Raw genomic sequence first — 11814 nt, 5'->3', positions numbered from 1 at the left:
TTTTTATTGGTTTTTAATTATCTGCATATTTAAACTGTTTATAGGTTTTTGGTAGTTGAGAGTGCGTCACACCTCGAAAATTGAAGAGTCGGGAACAAATATTGTTTTTCCGAATTCTATCGAAATTCAGGGTGTGACATCTGCTAGGTAAGTTTTTTATTGTTTGTTGTAACAGGTTAGGAGTTTTTGGTGAAGAATAAAAGGGCTTTTAGAAAAGGGTGAAGGCTCAAGAGGGGTAACCCATTTTTGGCAATTGCTAATGCCCATTTCTGGACACTGAAGTAGCTCATGATTCCATACTCATCATTCTAGGGCACCCATTTTTGGCAACTGCTAATGCCCTCATAAATTGCCGTAACGGATCTATGACTATGTCTTTCAAAAATCTCTAGGTAGAAGTTAATATTTTCAAGATGATGCAACAACAGATGGAAGAAGAGTTGGATTAAGAAGTTAGTATGATAGACAGTGTAGTGCAAGAGTACTGTGACAGGACTTTCTCAAAAAATGACGTGCATCAGTTCTTATCCTCTGGAGATTAAGAGTTCGATATGTATCATTATAAAGAAGATACAACTGCCACTTTGGAATCCATTACTTTATACAATTTAGATGATGAGATGCCTAAACATGAAGAGACATCAGCAGCCCAAGTGTTTACTGTGGAAGAATAGAATCCTGTAGAGACCTTGTTACCCACATCACCTACTCTGCCCTTAAGCCTCTCCCTCCTGACCTAAAATACATATATCTTGATACTGATGGTACTCATCCTATCATCCTTTCATCCCAATTATCAAAAAAGGAAGAAGAGCGCTTAGTTAGAGTGATTCAAGAACATTGTTCTGCCATTGGTTGGTCTCTTAATAATATAAAAGGAATTGATCTAAAGATTTGCACCCACCAGATTCACCTAGGTTAGAATGCCAAGACCTCTAGAGAGCCACAATGTCGGTCAAATCCAGCTATGAAAGAGGTAGTAAGGGAGGAGATCTTAAGATTACTAGATGCTGGAATCATTTACCCCATATCTGACAGCGAATAGGTTAGCCCTATTCATGTGGTGCCCAAGAAATCTGGGATTACAATGGTCCGTAATGAGGAAAGGGAGTTAATTCCAGCATGAGTTCCCATCATATAGAGGATTTGTATTGATTATCAGAAGCTGAATGCTATCACAAGGAAAGATCATTCCCCCCCTGCCATTTGTAGATCAGATGCTTGAACGTTTAGTAGGACATGTTTAATACTATTTCTTAGATGGGTATTCAGGTTACTTTCATATCTTAATTGATGAAGCAGATCAGGAAAAAAACTACCTTCACTTGCCTTTTTGGAACATATGCTTATGCACGTATGCCTTCGGTCTCTACAATGCACCTGCCACATTTCAACGCTGCATGTTACACATTTTCAGCGATATGGTGGAGAGATTCATGGAAGTATTTATGGATGATTTTTCCCTCTATGGAGATTCATTCGATGATTTCTTGTCCAACCTTTCCAAAGTATTGGCGCGTTGTCAGGAAAAGAATCTGGTCCTTAATTGGGAAAAGTGTCACTTCATGGTAAAAAAGGGAATAATGTTAGGTCATATTGTGTCTAAAAATGGTATAGAAGTAGATAGAGCTAAAATAGACAAAATTTCTACTCTACCTACTCCTTGAAACATCTGTGACATACGAGCCTTTCTAGGCCATGCTGGATTTTATTGAAGATTCATCCAAGATTTCAAAAAAATTGTTAAACCTTTAACTAATCTTCTTATAAAAAACGCACCCTTTGAGTTAAGGCTTTTGAAAAGTTGAAAGTCGCCTTAATAATTGCACCTATAATTCAACCTCCTGATTGGTCAAAACCGTTTGAGCTCATGTGTGATACCATTGATTACACTGTTGTCGCCGTTCTAGGTCAAAAACATGATAAGGGACCTACAGTCCTTACAGTCCTACAGTTGTTTACTAGGCCTTAAAACATTAAATGAGGCTCAACGGAATTATACGCCCACTAAAAAGAAATTCTTAGCCATTGTCTATGCTTTAGACAAATTCCATCATTATTTGATAGGTTCAAAAACATTAATAATCTACACAGATCATAACACTTAGGTACCTTCTCGCAAAGAAGGATGCTAAACAGAGGTTGATCCGATGGATTCTCCTCCTGTAAGAATTCACTTTGGAAATAAAAGATAAAAAAAGAGTTGAAAACATAGTGGCAGACCACCTATCTAGGTTAACTAATGATAGTGATTGTGATTCCTAACCCATTTTAGATTCTTTTCCTTATGAGCACCTTTAAGCGATCCTTTCTGCACCTTAACATGCTAATATTGTGAACTATCTGGTGATTGAAGAGACTCCTCAACTATGGAATAGAAATCAGAGGAAGAAGTTTCTGGCTTAAATAAAGTACTATCATTGGGACGACCTATATCTTTTTAAATATTGCCCAGATCAGATCATCCGAAGTTGCATTCTAGAATGGGAACAGTCTGCAGTCCTTTCCTTCTATCACTAGTAGTCTTGTGGATGACATTTTAGTGCAAATAAAACCGCTGCTAAAGTCTTACAATGTGGATTTTGTTGGTAAACACTCTTTCGCGATGCATTTCTTCATTGCAAAACATGCGTTCGTTGCCAACATTTTGGTCGTATTTCTGCATGTAACATGATGCCCTTAAATCCCATTCTCATAGTGGAGATTTCATGAGACCTTTTCCAACTTCTAATGGTTTCATTTACATCCTAGTAGCCATGAACTATGTATCCAAATGGATTGAGGCCATACCATGTCGTAACAATGATAATAAAACGGTTGTCTGTTTTATCATGAAAAAATATAGAGTAATCTGATAAGCACCAAAAAGTGTAGTTGAAACCCCTTAATAGTATTATACTTAGGCCAATTATGTTTATAATAAACGAGAGTTAGTACTATTTACGTGTTTTCGTGTATTTTAGGACTTGAAGTTGATTTGGTGACTAAAGGCACCATTTTTGCACAGAAAATGAGTCAAGATGATTCCTGAGGAAGTTCTACACTTAAAGCCCAAGAATCATGAAGAAAAACCTTTTTCAAGCCTAGTCAAAGTTGGGAAGTCTAAGTTAATTTGAGTAGAAAAAGAACAGAAAAGTCAACATAACTTTAACAGGTCGTATCTTTGGACTCCGGCCTAAAAAATGGGCCTACATTATGTCAAAACGACTAGTGCGGAACCATCATTCCAATGAAACCTGCCTTGTCCCAATCAAAGCTGTAAAAGTTTACGAAAAAGGCATTGAAGTAATTTCCAACTGTTGTAGCCTCTTTAGACTTAACCTAATGGACGTTGGGCTCACATTAAAGGCCCAAAGTCTCCCTTTTTGGCCCATGCACGAAAATGTAACCCTAACCTTCTCCTATATAAAGAGGGTTAAGGCTAAACACTTGCTCTCCTCTCCCTCTTCTCATTACTCTTAATTATTATTCTCTCATTAGTTTAGTTTAGCTTTAGTTTTTAATTAGGGTTAGCATTGTAGCCTCCATTAGAACCTATCAATAAAAAGCTTAGTTTAATATTCAATTCTCTTTCTTTATATTATGTCTTCCTATTGTTATTTAGTTAGTATGATTTCGATCACATAAGGCTAAACCTCCATTAGAGGGGGTTTATGAAGCCACGTGAAGATGATTAGTAATTAGATGTTTATTGTTTTTGCAATAGAGTTTCAAGTCATTTGTTGTGAGTTTCTAGAGATAGAACTCATAACAAAGGGCTAGAGATTAGAAACCCCATCAAAGAGATTTGTAGGGGTGCTAATCTCTCATGCTAGTTAGATAATGACTATAGAGATGTAGGTTGTTTACTAGGTATCAAAGAAAAACGATTCGATGACTAACTAATAGACAATCGAATTGTGTGTTGGATTAAATATCATCTCTATACATTTTACCATTCATAAATCTACTATTTTGATATTATTACTCTCTCATAGTGAATTAGTTTATTTAATCTAGACAAACATTTAAGTACGTACAAGCAAGAGTGGATCGAATATGACTACTCCTCTATATCAACATGATTTAGAGAGTATTTTATATACTGTTTTGACGTCTTTATCTACTATTTCTTCACTTTCAATCTACTTTTCACACATCAACATTAATTATAATACGCCAAATGGCGCAGTTGCTATCTTGTTTGCTTTCGTATCGCATGTTTAGAATTCACAAAACTGTTAACTGTTTTCTAACCAAAACCCTGTTTTCACTGTTCACGATTTTTCAAATTTTTTTTGCTACTGTTTGAGTGTATACGAGTTGAGAAACTAACTCCCTGTAACTCTGTGACCTGAACCTAAAAATTTGAACCTACTATTTTTACTTACAAGCGTGCCCCGCGCCTTAGATTAGCCTTCACAAAGCATGCCCCGCACCCTATGTGAAAGAATTGGTCTAGGTAACTATACAGTGCCCCACTCCACAAGTAACTAATATAAATATACACACAGTGTGCCCCGCGTCTTTTCATACTATACAGTGTCTAGGTAACTGAAAGAATTAGGGTTCTCTAATTAAGGAACGTTCACACACGGACAACCTCCCTTAATTCTTAAGTGGCCTGGCCCTTAGTTTGATCCAAAAATACAAAATAATTAATTAATATTAGCTTAATTAGTAAGCCCACCCACTACCAAAGCTCGTTTAACAGGCCAGACATCCAGGCCCAACACGAAGCCCATAGTAAAAAGACTAAACCTTATTCTTAAAACTTTAACACTAATCAGGGTAAACTTTTTATAGGACTTCACCATCCACCTCGTGTACCGGGACCAGTACGTATATAAATTGTTCAAGTAACATATACGTGCTTCAAGGCAATTGAAGGCGCTATTTATACCCATAGCAAGGACGCTACAGGTAACACCTCTTTACATCTTCGAATCTATTGTTAGAGGATTCAATTTCTAGTAATAACGGGCTATATTTGCATGCCTGTTAGGAATTGCCTATTAGACTTAAACTTGCGTGAGATTAAGATCTAGTACGTATAAACCTACCATATTAGTTTCTCGTAAATGTAGAAATAATTGCCTATCTAGAAATTCACTTATCACCACACACACAACACCTACACACACCCCAACTACATCTATAGCAATGGGTGAAGAAATAGCAGAGAGACCCCTCTCTGATTTTTATAAGGCTTTAAATGATGGACCTGAGTCCTGCATTATTCTTGCAGATACCATGGGAAATTTTAGAATCACCCCCAATATATTTAATCTACTACTTGTTATCCATGAGTTAGACCATGAGAAGCCTTATCAACACTTACATAGGATACAACAAGTTCTTACTACATTTCATCATCCTAACGTAAGACCTGAACAAATAAAGCATATGGTGTTTCCTTTCACCCTAGCTAACAAAGTGGCTACTTGGCTAACAACACAAAAGCCGAACTCTGTTGACACATGGGAAAAACTAGTTGAACTATTTATGGAATAATTTTACCCACCACAGAAGACTGGTGAGATGCTATCACATATTCATTTCTTTCGCCAAAAGCCTCAAGATTCCTTTTCTAAGGCTTGGAATCATTTCACTAATCTTCTAGTAGAATGTCCCTATCATAATCTTGGTAAAGATACTAGTTCATACCTTCTTCAAAGGCTTATCCCAACACCATAAAAAGACTTTAGATATCATAAACAGAGGTAATTTCCTAGGTAAATGAGCCACAGATGCTTATGACTTCTTAGATAATCAATCCAAGAAAAGTAACAACTGGGGAGGTAATGATTACTCCCGCTCCATTCTTTCTTCTTCTACAACTAAGGCCGCCAGTATGTTTGAGGTTAAACCTGATCCTAAACTTAGAACTTTAATTGAATTCCTCACTCGTAAGGTAGATGCCCTTTCTGTAGATAAAAAAGAAGTAAAACCAACTCCTGTCATGAATGTAAACTCTCCTCGTTGTAATTTTTGTTTTAGTCTTGAGAATTCCGACCATTATTGTCTTTTTGCTTATGAATAACCACCACCACAGCCAGAAGATGTCTGCACTTTTAATATACCTAACACACCTTGGAGACAAAATCCTAATTGTAGTTGGCGTAATAATCACCATCAAACAGCACCTCCAGGTTTTAATAATCAAAATGTTAGGCCTACCAATAACAATAATCAATATCAACCAAGGCAAGGACAAGGGCAAGGTAATTATAATAATAATAGAAGTCTATCCCCAGTTAATAATGACTATCAAAATCCACCACTATACCAAAATAGGACATCCCTAACAGTTAGAAACCGTTACTAAAAATATTTGTAACGGTTTTTATGCGTCACAGTTTGGGTGTTGCTAATTCGTTATTAATATTCGTAACGGTTTATAACCGTTATATAATTATTTATTGTAACGGTTTCTAACCGTTACTAAAATATTTACTAACGGTTTTCTTTGCTCAATTGTATTACTCTTTAGCAACGGTTTAATAAAATTAGTAACGCTTTTTGGTGTTACTCTTTTTTAACATCAATAACGGTTTTATAACATTAGTAACGCTTTTTTGTGTTACTCTTTTTTAACATCAATAACGGTTTTATAAAAATAGTAACGCTTTTTTGTGTTACTCTTTTCTAACATTAGTAACGGTTTTATAAAGTTAGTAACGCTTTTTTATGTTACTCTTTTCTAACATTAGTAACGCTTTTATAAAGTTAGTAACGTTTTTTTGTGTTACTCTTTTCTAACATTAGTAACGCTTTTATAAAATTAGTAACGCTTTTTTGTGTTACTTATTGCAAAGCTTAGTAACGGTGAAGAACCGTTACAAAACTATTTCATATGTAAAAAAAAAAATCCCCAAAAAACCACCCCCACTTTTTGGGAGACTACTTAACCTGCATAAAGATGCCCCTACTTATTGGGTATTTTACAATCGTCCATAATATAAACAAGAAATCTTACAAGTACATCCAATCACATAATCTTTTATTAAAATAACATCACCAAAACGTCTTTCATAAATAGGACTTGCCACGAATGAAATACACACTATTTTCCAAATCAATGGGACTTGTCCTTAAACTCAAGCTCTCATATCATTTGTACAAAACTAGCACCTTCAGTAGTTGTAAGCATCAGGGGATGACTTTGGGATGGTATCATCAAAAAAGTCCCTTTCATCCTATACACCAATAGAAATAAATAAAAGGAGTTGAGCAGTAGAAAACAAATATGTATATATAGATATATACTTATATCCTATTCTTAAGTAGTAGCTCCTTATACTCAAACTACAGAATTCAGAAAAGAGTATGGTAGCATAATTCTTAAGTAGCAGTATGTTTTGTCCCTTCCAAGAGATCGGAAAGTTCAGTATTTATTTTCACTGGTCCAACAACCAAACTCACAAAAAATGTGGCAATAGGGTCTCATACTCCTAACAATATAAGCAATTCAAACTCCAATAAACTGTTCCACTTGAGCAGTCTTCAAAGATCCTACTTTTGACACTGTTTTGTGCCTTCCAGAAAAATATTTGTCGCAAGGAGGTGTTCTCTCGTCTCATATACAACCCTACAGACTCTATTAAATCCATGGGAAGAGTAAGAGAACAGTTCTATTGATTATTACTAAAGAAGCTCATGGAGTCCAAAAAAAGCTATATGCTGAAGATTACTGACCACTACTAGTGTGTATCTACGGGTATGATCATACTATTTGCAACAATTCTTTAAGGTTAAATAGCTAAACAAAGTAAACAAAAACAAACAAAATCATTCACAACAATTCTTTGGAGCTTTCAAGAAATTTTTGCAAACACGACACCTTATACAGCAGTTTGTACTTGAGCAGATTCTAGAACGAGATTAGCGTATTTGTAAGTACGCAAAGAGAGTGCCTTGGTGTTTTCAATAATCTGTTCGTACCTGCAAGTCAGATTAGAGAAGAAAGGGAGTGAGTTGGAAAAGGCTAGCCGACAAAGACGCAAATGAATGCTTAGCAGGAGGAATACCAGTTGAACACTTACACATTCACATGATTGGGTTCCATGACAACAGTTCCCGACTTGGAATCAATCTTTGCGTCAAGCTTTGAATTTCGCACAAGATTCACTATCCATCTTTCAGCCTCGTCATAAGTCATATTCAACTTTTCCACAAGTGTTCGTCACGATATAAATGAAAAGACGGATGAATGGACACTGAATTTCTGCGTCACAAATTACTAGGCGAAACAAAGTGAAACTAATTTACATATAAAACTGATTCTTCAAGTCGCATTTAATTACCCTATATCAATGCACTGATGTATTTGCACTAAGTTTCAAATATGAAAAGATTCGGCATTTTCGAAAACTCATCCCTCAAAGGTACTATAGTAAAGTTGCCTTCTTCAACACGCTTTCCCAAGAAAGGATCATTCAAGATAACCCGCAGTCGAGTCCGAGATTCAAAGGCGAAAAATATTTTCGAGACATGCAGAAAGCGAAGCATAAAATGCAACGTGAAACAATCACAAACACATAAAATATCATCAAGCTTATGTAAAGATCACGATGCATATCTTCTCCCCGACATGTTGGTATTCCAAGAAGTGATTGGAATTGCTTTACCCCTCGCCGTAAGAGTATCACACGTCTGGCTGAAACTAGTATGAGACTTGATGATGTGCATAAAGTAACCCTCCTCAATTTGCTCGAGGCTGTTCCACACTCTCTCGAATCAAGTAGAGATCTCCGGTGAAGGTGTCGGATTACCACGAGTTTGTGCAGTTGAAGGTAACTTGTAGCGAAGGTTTTCGTGAGAGCAAAACTGTTGAATGTATGACTTCTATTGTTTCCCATTCATTTAGGCCAATATTGCCATGGATAAATGGAGATGGGACTAAGAACCCAATTGTTTACAAAGGACTTGTTCGTCGTGTTCTTGGGATAGTAATGCAAAATCTGGTATACTTTCGAGGTGATATTACCTACCGGATGGACGCGTATTGAATCCTCAGAGCTGTAGAGAATTGCTTGAGTTAATGATTCTAGATAACCAACTTATTCCGAGGAAGATGCATCAAACTATTTGCAGCAGACCCCCTACCATATTGGGATTCCTCGGTCATAAAGCGGCTTCGATGAAATCGGTTTGAATATAGAGAGCATTTTTTGCCAATCCCATGAGTACAAGTTTATTGTAGACATAAACCTATTCATTGGCCGATGATATTACGAGTTCTCCTACTGCAATATACATAGATATTTCATTAACCTCCACAAATGTCAGTTCTTAAGTCTGTGGGTCACATATCCGTCTCAGTAGGACCTTTATCCCATTCCCATGCCCAGGCTTCCAAGTTAAGGGTCAACCCGTTGATGGACTTGAAAGCATATATACTCTAGATCACAAAAATTTACCAAGTCTACAAATGTAAAAAACATACCTGCAAGGCCGATGACAAGACTGCACAATATTATTAGAACTATTCCATAAATTTGGACAATATCCTTTGAATAATATGTCAAACGGTTTTGTTTGTTGGTCAAGAAGGAGCAAAATTACTGTTGCTTGGAGCTGGGCTTCCTCCAGGTTTGCATTTCGGCCATTTGGTGGTGATTATGTGGCAAACTGGCTATGGCCTATGGCAGCTGCCCTTGCAGCTTCTCTGTTTTGCACAGAAGTAGAATAAGAATAACTGTGTTTTCTTCCAGCCTAGAGGTGCTTGAATCTGTTGATGTCAAAGGTAAAAAAGTTAGAACATAAATAATTTTAGCACCAGCACCTTCAAATAGAAGGAAAGAGCAGCTATCAAATAGCAGAGGACCACCCTGTTCTAGAAGTCTACAAGTGCAAATCATCAGGCCTTATATTCATCAAAGAGTGATACTTTAAAATTCTGAGCTAGAGGCTATTACTACCACGTACCACAAGAAAGGATCGTTTTCCAGCTATATCGACTAAACTTGCACCAAACACAATAATCGAAAGAGCAGAACAAAATTTCATTTGTATGTTTAAGCTACTAAGCATATCAAAATGGTCTTTAAAAAGCACATTTCCAGTGGATTTAGTAAGCAAACAAGCATGCCTCATGGCAGAAGCCAGAAGGAATTCAGTTCAGTAATAACGGACGTCATTACTATTTACTAGTCTAGAATATGTTGTTTCAGTAAAGAGATCATTCTAATACCATTCCATACCCCTAACCAGAATAAGATCTCGATCGACTCACACTTAAGGAAACCGGAATTTCAACCAATCAGAAGTTCATAGACTAGTTGGCACTGAAGGATTTAGCTGGTAACTTATGTTTTAAATGTCACCGCAATTTCCAAATTTTACAGACAAGATGATTTAAATATATGATAATGGAGTGTTAATAACTTAAAAAAGAAAGCAAGGAAAAGCACTAATTACCTCCTTCCATTGGCCACATCTGTAATTTCAGCTCTAGTAGGCAGACCTGACTTGACAAGTGACTCCAAAACCTGTGTTGCCCAGATGACTGGAATGTGAGCAGCTCCACATATAGATATAAATTCTTCTTGAATGTTACAGTGAAAACTGTTAATATATGCCTACAGAGAATGCCTGAAAATTCAAACATCCGATAGCTACAACTTGCTTTCATTTCAGGAACATTTAAGGTGACAATGTATGCCTTGTCGTCATCCTCAAACTTTCCTACCCGAAAAGTGCTAATTGCACCATCCCCCTCAATTTTATTTGCAGTATAAACAAATGTTTCAACTAATTCATCTTGAAATTTTGCAAATATTTTCCTCGTGTACAAGTTTGCGGCTTGTTTCTCCATTGGGGAAGGAGTCTTCAAGATCTTGGTGTGGTGCAGATTGTCTCGAAATCCGCTTCAATTTCTTTCTCAAACCAATTTTCTAAAGCTCTTTCATATCTTGTGAAAAGAACACGGGCAGGCGGGTCTGTTGGTTAAGCGTAACCATAAAAAATGAACTAACACTTTCATACCCTTGATTCATGGAGATTGCGGCAAAGAAAGTATCACGGAAATATCTGAGGGCCCAAAGGTGTCTACGAGCATTATACAAGGCCTGAAGCCAATCATTTTTCCTAAGATCATATTTGTCGACTAAAGAACTCCAAGATGATTCAAACTCCTCAATCGTCTCGGTCAAGTTGATGCACTTATAAAGTTCCCCTTGGAAAGTTGGATGGGTATGGCAGACATGACCAAGTCTTTCCTGACCTTCCCTTAAAATGTGCCATTTACAAATACAGTGGCGAGTTCCAGGAAAAACTTGAGCAACTGCTGCTCAGATAGCCCCGTCAATCCCGATCTGTTGTTAGAGAAACAGAGCACGACCGGACATTGCTTCAAGCCAAGTCTTGAAGAGCCACAAAAGGAAGACTCGGACTCGTCAAAGATTAGAGCACAACCAAACAACACCATCTGCCCGATGGTTCATACCGATGAATGGCGCCATGGAACCCGATCTTCGGTTAGGTCCGTACATAGTGTCAAAAGTAACAACATCCCCGTGAGTGAATGTAAGCATTTCTTGACCTTGCATCTGCCCAAAAACATTAGTCATATGGCCCTCGTCGCCGAAGTTGCATTGCGTAAAAGAAGCCGAGGATTCTCACCGCATACGCTTTGAAATAATCCGAAGATTCGAAATCTCTCCCAATGGTTTTCTTTACGTTAGAAGATCTACCATAACTTGAGGACCCAAAGCATTTCTCACCATTTGGCGATTTGTTTCTACAGGGGAACATTCTGGCGGCGCGATTTGGTTCGACAGACGCCGCGGTTTCCATCCATGGACATAAACATGACCCCATCGGAGGAAACTC

The 11814-nt window shown here is 37.2% G+C and overlaps 1 long non-coding RNA gene across 1 annotated transcript; it reads right to left on the bottom strand.

The window, feature by feature from the left end:
- Positions 1-7641: 7641 nt before the first annotated feature.
- On the bottom strand, positions 7642-8163 carry LOC147487812 (uncharacterized). The gene is made up of 2 exons (XR_015202695.1): positions 8025-8163; positions 7642-7923 (listed from the first exon to the last, which is right to left on the bottom strand). It is a non-coding gene; the product is annotated as an uncharacterized LOC147487812 (long non-coding RNA).
- Positions 8164-11814: the final 3651 nt, after the last annotated feature.

The sequence above is a fragment of the Coptis chinensis genome, chromosome 7 (assembly GCF_015680905.1).
Source record: "Coptis chinensis isolate HL-2020 chromosome 7, ASM1568090v1, whole genome shotgun sequence".
In the NCBI taxonomy this organism is placed as follows: Eukaryota; Viridiplantae; Streptophyta; class Magnoliopsida; order Ranunculales; family Ranunculaceae; genus Coptis; species Coptis chinensis.
The sequence above is the reverse complement of the archived record's forward strand: the minus strand, read 5'-3'. Positions and strand labels throughout refer to the sequence as shown.